Raw genomic sequence first — 10,569 nt, forward strand, 5'->3', positions numbered from 1 at the left:
CTCAAACACTGATATGTTTGAGTCTCTGCCTGAAGCCATTTTTGCAGTTCCTTCAAATGATATCATAATATATGCTGTCCTGCTGTCTAAAGCCTCGCAGCTTCTCCCCAAACTTTTGCTGCTTCCCCATACTCCTTCTGCCTCCTCCCATTTCCATTTCATATCTTTAGCAGTTCACAAGAACTCAGTCCACTGGTCCATGGATTTGATCTATCTCCAGATACACAGGCAGGACTTGATAGTAAAGCCTTTCATTCCTTCTTAAAAAGTTGTAACTTATTGGATTTTGTCTCTCAGAATTGGTCGGCAGTAGCTGAGGAGAAAGTCTAAAGCTGGGAGGAAGAAAAAGGTATTCTGTATTTCCAGATAATACTTAAATATCAAGTAGAAAGGCTAAGCTACCATTGTTTAGAAGAGAATGTCAATGAATAAAGCAGCAAAACATTTGAAGGTTGTGAACTGAGTTTTGCTGATATATACAAGCTGAATATATACAGCTAACTATTAAATCTACAGACATTGCACCCATAAAGGGAAATGCCTGGTCTTTCAAGCAAACAATTGCAATTGACTTCCAACAGACAAACCTCTCCAGCTTATAAAGTAATCAGGTTCTCAGGTATGTAAAAAAAATCATAGATGACAAAACTCCCAAACCACCTTTTTAAACCAGGACATGTTTTGAGTATACTTTCCACTTATCACACAAAACACTAAGCCTTTAACTATGGCAAGCAATCCCCTATACTTTGAATCTATGTATATTCTGGATTTCATCTGTTCTTAAGAAATTACTTTTTACTGCTACTATAAAAGCTCAATAATGGCAGAAGCTTTTCAAGCACACAAATGTATTGATGTCTCAGTTTACCTAAAGATAAATCCAACAGAACCCATGTCCTGGGTTTAAGAAAGGCAAAGAAACCCCATCGCTGCCTCTATTTATAAATTTTCTGTTGGGGGGGGGGTTCTTTCTGAATAGCCTACTGTAAAGCAGAGGGGCAGTAGAATTTTACATTAAAATATTTAGAGTTTATGCCTAACCCCTTCAAAGAAATCCAATTGCTTTTAAAAAGTCTAAAAATCCAATTGCAGAGAGCCCCCTTAGAGCCACCAGTGCCAGTAAGTTACATACTATGCTAATGGATTAAATATTGCCACCGTTTAGAGTGTGCATAGGAGCAGGGAGGAGAACACTTCACAGTCAGGCAGCTGCTCTGCCTCTTCAGTAGATTCCTCCCTCCCCTCTTCTCTAATCACACTCACCTTCTGACAGCTCTGTTAGGGCTGTGCTTCCTACACCTCGCAAAATGTTCCTCCTCATCATCAGAGGAGGAGGATGGGGAATGACTGCTGTAGACTTCATGTTTCCATCCACAAGCATTTCAAAGGCAGTAACAAAAACAAGACTAGGTCACACTAAATCACATCAAAAATCAAGTGAAGCCTCCTCCAGAATGTGCTGTGAGAGTTAAGAAGTTTCCAGCCCATTATCTGTATTCCTCGTGCGTCTGATTTCAAACTGCATTACACATTTCTCCTTGTGAGAGCAAAATTCAGTCTTTGCTGGGAAGGTGAAATGTTTAACCAGTTTACAATCAAAATTCAGCTACAAGTTGTTCAAATCTGTAATCAGACACACAGAGCACCCAGTTTCACTGAGCATTAAGTATCCACTCTGTAAAACATAAGCCCTTTGCATGTATTGAATCATCGTTCTTCCAAAACTGAGGCCCCCTCTTCTTTCCTAAACTGACTGCTCTAAAGAATGTCAAAGTGTTCTTATCAAGCAATAGATAGCTTTCTCCAAGCTCCAAGTGCTTACAGCATCCAAAACAACCTTTCTCACCACAATCGCCATTAACACTTCTTTATGGAATTTTTCTTGTTTAAGAGTACTTCTACAGAGAAATAATCCAAGAGGAAATTAGTATTGCCATCTGAGTGATTAGAAAAGCACCTGGTACTTATATGCACCTTGACTTTGGCACACAGTATGCCAGAGCCTTGCAAAGTAACTGTATTTGTGAATCTATTCCCCCTGATTTCCTCTGAACTTCATGGACATGACCAAAACAGCAGGACAGATCGAGAAGGGCGCTCCTGAGAGAGCTTCAATTAATTATGATGCACGCAGGAGGATAATTACGAGGCACACAGGTTTTAGCTTGAACCTTTTTATACATTCTTATGCCCCTTGTTCAAGTCTTGCACAGGCTGCAGAACATGGGTGAGGTACTGCCTTCACAAGCTATTGCATAATTACATCTCTTCCTCAAGGCATGATGAGCTCAACTACTGCAACATCCTCCTCCGTCCTGAAATACAGCCTTACCCCACTCAGATCCATTCAGAAAGTGGCTCTAAAGATCATATGCTGAACTTATTCCCTTCATCACAAAGAGCATTCTCCTGAAAGCTGTCAAGTTTCTTCCTTTCACGAATTACCCTCATTCCCACATTATTTCCCACTGAGTGCCCAGAGGAGAGCTCTGAATTCCAGGCCAGCACTGACAGCAGCACCTACTGACTAACTCCTCAGTACAAAAATGCAGCAGCACATGAATTTCTGCTCTAAACCAAGGCTCAGTAAATGTGGAGGTTGCTGCAAATTCTTATCCAGACACAAAACGGAGCGTATCAGCTAATCATCAACTACTAATCCACCAGTAGAATCATGAAAAAAGCAATAGTTCCTCAGCAGCCACAGAACTGTTCATACTGTCACTTGAGAGATATCATACAAAATAGCGTGAGCAATTCTGGTCTCATTTGAAAAAAGGGAACTGAGATTCAAACAAAAAGTGACAAAGGCAAGCTATGAAGATGCTCCAAAAACAAAGCGCCAATCATTCAAAAGCACACTAGGAGAATGTAATTTGACATAGCAAAACTAAGACAGAGGAAATATGATTGTTACATATAATAGAAGTTGCTCTAGGGACAGAGAACCAGTTACGCCCACAAGTAATGCTGGTACAAGAACAAATACTCATAAACTTGCCCCCAGTTGTGGCGGTCTGATTCACGGACTCTGATGTGCTGGATCAGAATCAACTGTATTCAAGCAAGCAAGCCCTATATATAAGCTCTAGCCCGGATTGGTACTTTCCCACAGTGATTTACGGTACTTTCTCTTCTCCTTGCAAGCGCCACGTTATACCTTCCCAAAGGTCATGTTCCCTCATTCTGTGCGGTTACTCCCTATGTTCCCATACTGCTATCTATTCAGCCCATGGCCTTTGGCTCCTTAACTCTATCTTGTCTGATCCCTCACTGTCTGCCCCTACACCCAATAAATGCAGTTCCCTAAAAAGGAAATCCTGGAAGTGACTCTCAATGAAAGGAATATATTACAAAGGAGCTTAAGTCAATTTATAAAAATGATTCTGGGATCCTTTTGCCTGTAACAGGCAACTAAGCTACAGCACCCAGGAGATTCTTTGGGAGGTGAGGAGATGTCAAGGAAAAACAGGAATCCAAATCTCAGCCACAGGGACAAGCACAGGATGCTAAGCAGTGCCTTTGAGCCTGTAGGCTAGCCACACTGCCCAGGCAAACATCATTCTTTTGTGCATGTGGAACAACAAGATTCAGGAGCTGAGGAGTAAAATCACAAAAGCTTAACAGCTTAGTTGTGCCTAGGCAATGGAAGGCATCACACAGTCTTCTTGCATATTTCAACCCCAGCCATTATTTCTGATAAGTTTTAAAGTGGAAAAACAAGTCCTGAAACAGCTGTTTGTAAGCAGAGTATCTATACAAAAATCACAAAAAGGCAATTCAGAGAATGCAGCATAAAGCGTATATACTAACTTCTCACTGTTATTCACATTTTCTGAGGAAGAAGCTATGTCCTCCCTGCTCAGAGCATGCCTCTAGCATGGTCATACCTATCAATATGTAAATTGTAATTAGAGAGGAAAAATGAACGTTTTCTCAGACCATGGTACTCTGTGGAAGAAGTTATTTCTGCTACATTGGAAGCATTGCTCTGCTGTGCGAAATATACTACTTACACAGAAAGGGTAAGATTGCCTGAGTTCAGTGTGGTCTTCTCAGTTTCCCCTTTTGTTGTCCTCTAAGTTCCCTTTGAAACTCACCACCTTCAAGACCTTTCAGGCTCCTGTCTTAGCTGCCCTGGTGTGGAGAATGCCTGCTGTGGTTGGCTGAAACCTCAGTGTTGCGAGGGCTGCAACCTGTGTGGGAGAAGAGGCCTTTTCTGTCCCTGTCTTCATTCCTCAGCTGCTTTCTTGTGTTTCACAGAATCACAGAATGGTTGAGGTTGGAAGGGACCTCTGGAGATCATTTAGTCCAACCCCCACGCTCAAGCAGGGTCACCTAGAGCATATTGCCCAGGATCATGTCCAGACAGCTTTTGAATATCTCCAAGGATGGAGACTCCACAACCTCTCTAGAAAACCTGTTCCAGTGCTTGGTTACCCTCACGGTAAAGAAGTTTTTCTTCATACTCAGATGGAACTTCCCGTGCTTCAGTTTGTGCCCATTGCCTCTTGTCCTGTCGCTGGGCACCACTGAAGAGAGTCTGGCCCCATCCTCTCTACACCCTCCCTTCAGATATTTATACACATTGATAAGGTCCCGCCTCAGCCTCCTCTACTCCAGGCTGAACAGTCACAACTCTCTCAGTCTTTCCACATATGAGAGATGCTCCAGTCCCTTCATCATCTTAGTAGCCTTCTGCTGGACTCACTCCAGTACGTCCATGTCTCTCTTGTATCGGGGAGCCCAGAACTGGACACAGTACTCCGGATGCGGCCTCACCAGGGCTGAGTAGAGGGGGAGGATCACCTCCCTCAACCTGCCGGCAATGCTCTTCCTAATGCACCCCGGGATACCATTGGCCTTCTTGGCCACAAGGGCACATTGCTGGCTCATGGTTAACTTCTTGTCCACCAGGACCCCCAGGACCTTCTCCACAGAGCTGCTTTCCAGAAGGTCATCCCCCAGCCTGTGCTGGTACATGAGGTTATTCCTCCCTAGGTGCAGGACCCTGCACTTGCCTTTGTTGAACTTCATGAGGTTCCTCTCTGCCCATCTCTCCAGCCTGTCCAGGTCCCTCTGAATGGCAGCACAGCCCTCTGGTGTATCAGCCACTCCTCCCAGTTTTGTATCATCAGCAAACTTGCTGAGGGTGCACTCTGTCCCTTCATCCAGGTCACTGATGAAGAAGTTGAACAATATTGGACCCAGCATTGACCCCGGGGCACACCGCTAGTTACTGGCCTCCAAGTAGATTTTGCACTGCTGAGCACAACCCTCTGAGCTTTGCCATTCAGCCAGTTTTCAGTCCACCTCCCTGTCTGCTCATCTAGCTTGCACTTCCTCAGCTTGCCTATAAGGATCTTATGAGAGACAGTGTCAAAAGCCTTGCCGAAGCCAAGGGAGACAACATCCACTGCTCTCCCCTCCTCTACCCAGCGAGTCATCCCATCACAGAAGGCTCTCAGGCTGGTTAAGCATGATTTCCCCTTTGTGAATCCATGCTGACTACTACTGATCACCTTCTTATCCTTCATGAGCCTGGAAATGGTATCCGGGATGAGCTGTTCCATCATCTTCCCAAGGACTGAGGTGAGGCTGCCTGGCCTGTAGTTCTGGAAAAGGAAAGTCAAACAAAGGAATTCAGATCTCGTTATGCACTGATTTACTGAAAGATCAGGAGCACTTATAAGCCAGCATACTGTTTCACACCTTCAATGCACTCTGGCAAACAAAAAGACACAACACAAGCAGCTACTGATCAACAACCTTACAACGTTAATTGGTAATCCATTTATGATTAACTTCTGTAAGTGCATAAAAAAATGAAGTGAGAGGATGAGACTATCCCTGATGGAGGGGGAGGTGTGTGTGTGTGTGTGTGGGGAGAAGGGTGAGGGACAGTTGTAAATATGATGGGTGAAAAATCTCACAAGTATTGCTGCCAAAATTATATCCAAGCAAGTATTTATTGGAAGGGCAGAAGAAACCAGGAAGAAATCAGTTGTCAAGCCTTCTCTGGCTCTCCTTTCCCAAGATTTCTCTGAGCTGGGGCCAAACAGCTCCTTCTGCATCTCTCCAGGCCAGGGCTTGAACGTGCCGCTGCCTGCAGCTCCTGTGAGCCTGGGAGAAGGGAGTAACACAGACACAGTTTTGATGGAAAAATGTGCTTTGTGTGTTTTGCTTGGGAGGGGGGGTGTTAATCATTTGCATGAGCTATTTAGTTCTCAGAATTATTTCTCTGAAATTCATTAACAGGATTTCTACTGCTGTTTTCTTTCTGGAATGCTTCTTGATGTTCTTATGTCAGCCAGAGCTTTCTCCTCTGTTGCAGATAAGAGCAATGGCCAGAACATGGAACTATTCCTGTGAGTCAAGACTTCAGCAATACCTTGATATTTGTGAATTATGCAGAATTTGCTTATAATACACAGACTTATCCAGCTCTATTGCCTAGAGAAAAACACATTTTATCATCACTATTCATGCCTTCCATTCTTGACACCTCTTTGAAAGCACAGGAAGTGCTGCCTTGTGTAACATTGTGGTCATCCGCTCTAGGGAGAGATTCCTGCTACATTATGAGTTGGTGGTAAGCCTTACTTTCTGGCATAATAAAAATAGATGGTCTGTCAAAAGATGATGTTCTCAATGCTTTGTTTTGTAGTTCTATCCTGCCATCTTCTCTGAATTAGCAAATGTGAAATGCAGCATATGGATTTATGAAAAGAAAAGTGCAAGTAAGTATCACTCAAATAGCATAGGCATGTGTGAGGCATCAAAACTGGTTTGACTCTTTTTGGGGGAAAAAAAGATACTTTAAAAAATTGGTTGTGCTTGTTTTTAAGGTGTAAAAGAGATGGTTCCTGCATCAAAGAGATTTACAATACATCTCACAATATCTCTGAAAAGATTTGCAGCTTTCACTGGTGGGAAGATTAGCAAGGTGTATATATATACGTAAAATTGTAGTGCAACTTTGTCTTCTTGGAATGGGAGATTTCCCAAAGCAGAATAGTCTTCTAAAAGTTGTTAATATCTACAGACAATAACTGTAGACTGAAGATATCAAAGGAAAATCACTGCAAGAAGTATTTCTTTTTTCTCTTCTGGCAACAATAAAGTTCATGTGATGGTAAACATATAGTCTGCTATGAAAGCTGATTTTGCAGAGAACAGTTCTCTGCAACTGAAATTACTCCATGTTGTTTATTGGGAGGACCTCTTTTTAGTGAACCAGTAAATACATTTAAGTACTTCTAGCCTGTGTTCTTTGATGCGTTTTTATCAGGCTATTTCATAAAGTATTCCAGGATAATTCTTGCGTCTTCTTGGTCTCTCTTTAGGATGTGAAATATCCTGAGTATCTGGATCTTCGAACATACGCATCTCAATCCGTTGGAGAACCACTCCTCTATGCCTTATATGCAGTCCTGGTATATAGAGGTGTCAGTAGTCATGCAGGACGTTATTTCTGCTACACAAAGGTAAATAACAATTTCATTTCTAACAGGGTGAGCTCTGTGCTGGTGAGGAGGTACTTGCATGAAAACTTTACTGGTAACCACTGCTTTTAGGGAAAAAGGTTTTATTTCATGTTTAATTTGATCTTTTTTGGTGTATTCTCTGTTCTGAAGAGTTCTCTTTGTGTTTTCATTTAGAAAGTGTGCAGTTCCTCTGAAGACATGGCTGCTTTTATTTGCAGGCTGCTGGTAGACTTTGATATGAGATGAATGATGCCTCTGTAGTCTTTTGTGAAATCAAAATGGTTCTCAGTCAGCAAGCTTATTTACTTTTTAATATCAGGTAATAACAAGTATTAAAATGTGTTCAGAATACATTTACTTTCCTGCTACTGACTTTCTTCTTCTTCTTCTTCTTCTTCTTCTTCTTCTTCTTCTTCTTCTTCTTCTTCTTCTCCATCTTCTTCTTCTTCTTCTTCTCGTAAGTATTTTTCTTCCTGTCCAAGGAGAAAATTACTATTTGAATAATTCATTTGTCTTATCTGAAATTCCCCATGTCATTATCTTTAATCGCTTGGCTTTCAACTGCTACACTTGTGTGAATTGCTGCATATCTACTCTCTGTCGTTGGCTAATTTAGGAAGGAGGAGGAATTAATACCATAGATAGTATAAAGGCGAGTTATTGCTCTGAAGGGGATAGATATAGTAGTAAGACCATTATCTTGAATGGGATTTAACTCCAGAGTGGGCTGAAAGAACAATTCTAAGCTAAGAGCGCGATTGTTTACCAAGACATTATGATTTCACACTTGGAGAATGTGCCTTTTAGTTATCAGCAGCACTGTCTTATCCCCATCCATTCTTTGGTCAGCAGGGGGCCAGTAGTAAGCAGGCCAGATTTACATGACCATGGCTTCCTCCTTGTATGGTTAAGGTGATTTGGGGGCAAAGCAACAGATAATGATACCAAATTAGTAGTGGATTTGGTTTTTTTTAGCATCTGAGTTTTATTTTCTCTCCCTCACTGCAGCTTTCTTCACAGCCCTTATGCTGCAACCAGAATCATTCAAATAGTAGCTAATGCTAAATTTTGCAGCAGTGCTGCTTCCATTATTTTATACTTCCAGCTCAGCTTCCTACAGCTCTGATAAATATCCTCTTGATACATTTTAAGTGGATCTTACCAATGCTTAAAACATTAAAAAAAGAGATTATTTGTTTTAGTTTTAGTAGTTTCACTTTAGCTGAGACAGTGAAACCAAACTGTCTCCTTCCTGAGCATAAGAACAGTTATTCCAGGGTTTTCAGGGAATGTTTAATGGAGAAAAACATATATATTTTGGAATAGCTTTAATCCATGTTGAGCTGTTTGGGTAGGGTTTCAAGAATGGTCCTCATTTGATACCAATATGCAGAAACCTGAATGTAGAAATTAACCACACTTGTTGGACTTGCATATATAGTTAAAGCAGGGTGGCTTTTTTCTATCTAGGTGTCGAGGCCGTTTGTAGAGATATCTAGTAGGAGAGTGTTCTGTTTGGGGATTTTAAAAGCTGTGTGTTTGCATATATCCATCTTGCAATCTCTTCTTTTTAAATGCAGAAATCAAGTCATTTAAATGGAAATGAACCCCTAAAAGAAGATCCAAATACCATTGCTGTTACCCTAGAAAGGCCTTCTTCGGCTCCACCAACAGCTTGTGTTCAAAACTAGGCAATTACCAGGCCTTTATTTGCTGATCCCTCAGAAAAACAAAAGATCACTTCATAACAAACTGCCTGCACATCAAACTGTCTCAGCCTGACTGTTTTAGCAGTGCTGTGGTGGATGAGGATCTAAACAAGCCTGTTCCTTCATCCACAGTGTGGCGGACAGATGAGTGAATTTTTGCCTTAAACGTTTCTTGGTGCATAAGGTGCAAGCCTTGCTGCGCACATTGCAGATTTTGCAGGAAACCATAACCCTGAACAAGCCATCTGTTCCCTGTGGAAACAGGACGGAGCTGCTGCAACCCCGAAATGGTCTCCCTGCGACCACTCAGGACACACCGAGCCTGCGAAAAACCAGACCACGATCAGGCAGAGACTTTTGGACCTGGAGTGTAAATTATTGCTGCTTAGCACAACTTCCATAAAACTTGCTGAGCATGAGCAGCTAAATTTGCTGAAGCCTTAGGCCGCACTCCTAGTTCAGTCAGAAAGGGCCCCAGAGCTGGTGCAGGCTGGAAAGATAAGGGAGTTACAAGCAGTCCGCATTCCTGTGCCCCACACTCCGGGAGGGAGGAGGTCAAGGCTTTGAAATAAGGCCTGCTTGGGCGCCAGGACCCTGGGAAACAAAGCCTCCTCTCACTGCTGAAACAGTGTTAATTGGGGTGGGGGGGGTCTGGACTATCTCCCCCTTGTCAGGACCTTGGGAGATAACACCTACTGTCACTGCTGGGGCAGTGTTAATTGCTGGAATTACTATCTCCGGGTCGTCAGGACCTTGAGAGACAAGGGTGGGACCCAAGGAATGAAGACACCTCTGTCAGCAGAAACCGCAACAGGAAAGATAAACAGCCTGCCTAGGGACAGTGATGAGACCCAATGAGCAGCATGGGACCCCAGACCTGAATATTACTATTGGTCTGAATTACTGCGTGAGGGGTGGAGAGCTTAGACTGGAAAGTTATAATTGCCCAGGGATTTCTTTGTTTGTGGTCCCTCTTCGGAGGCACCCGGCTCGAGCTGCAATTACTGCACGTGCGTCATTACAATTTATTTATTTAATTTGCCTTGATTTGGCCCTGAACTTTTCCAAGACACCCAGGGTGAAGAGGACCAATGAGACACTGCTGGATCCACGGGTGGTGATCTCTCTTTCTTTCTCTCTCTCTTTCTGTCTCTCTCCTTCCTCTCTTTTGATGAAAGTCTATAAGATCCGTTCAAATCGTGTGGCACGGGACTTGTTTATCTAGTTAAGGTAGCCATCATTGAGTTATCATATTTAGCCACATGCCTTGTCTTTTGTATTAATAAATCATAAAACTGATTGGTTGGCTGGCATCATTTCACCTTAGTTCAGTCCAAGAGCATCACGAACTTGGTTGTTGGTCCCAAGGA

At 42.6% G+C, this 10,569-nt stretch overlaps 1 long non-coding RNA gene across 2 annotated transcripts; it reads left to right on the plus strand.

Annotated features, from left to right (window-relative positions):
- The first annotated feature begins 6,227 nt into the window (after window positions 1-6,227).
- On the plus strand, window positions 6,228-9,360 carry LOC135325516 (uncharacterized). Of its 2 annotated transcripts, XR_010386446.1 has the most exons (4): window positions 6,228-6,743; window positions 7,350-7,490; window positions 7,665-7,809; window positions 9,071-9,360. It is a non-coding gene; the product is annotated as an uncharacterized LOC135325516 (long non-coding RNA). The 2 variants fall into 2 exon arrangements; XR_010386445.1 differs by having other exon boundaries at window positions 7,350-7,809.
- Window positions 9,361-10,569: the final 1,209 nt, after the last annotated feature.

This window comes from Dromaius novaehollandiae, unplaced genomic scaffold (assembly GCF_036370855.1).
Source record: "Dromaius novaehollandiae isolate bDroNov1 unplaced genomic scaffold, bDroNov1.hap1 HAP1_SCAFFOLD_65, whole genome shotgun sequence".
NCBI lineage: Eukaryota > Metazoa > Chordata > Aves > Casuariiformes > Dromaiidae > Dromaius > Dromaius novaehollandiae.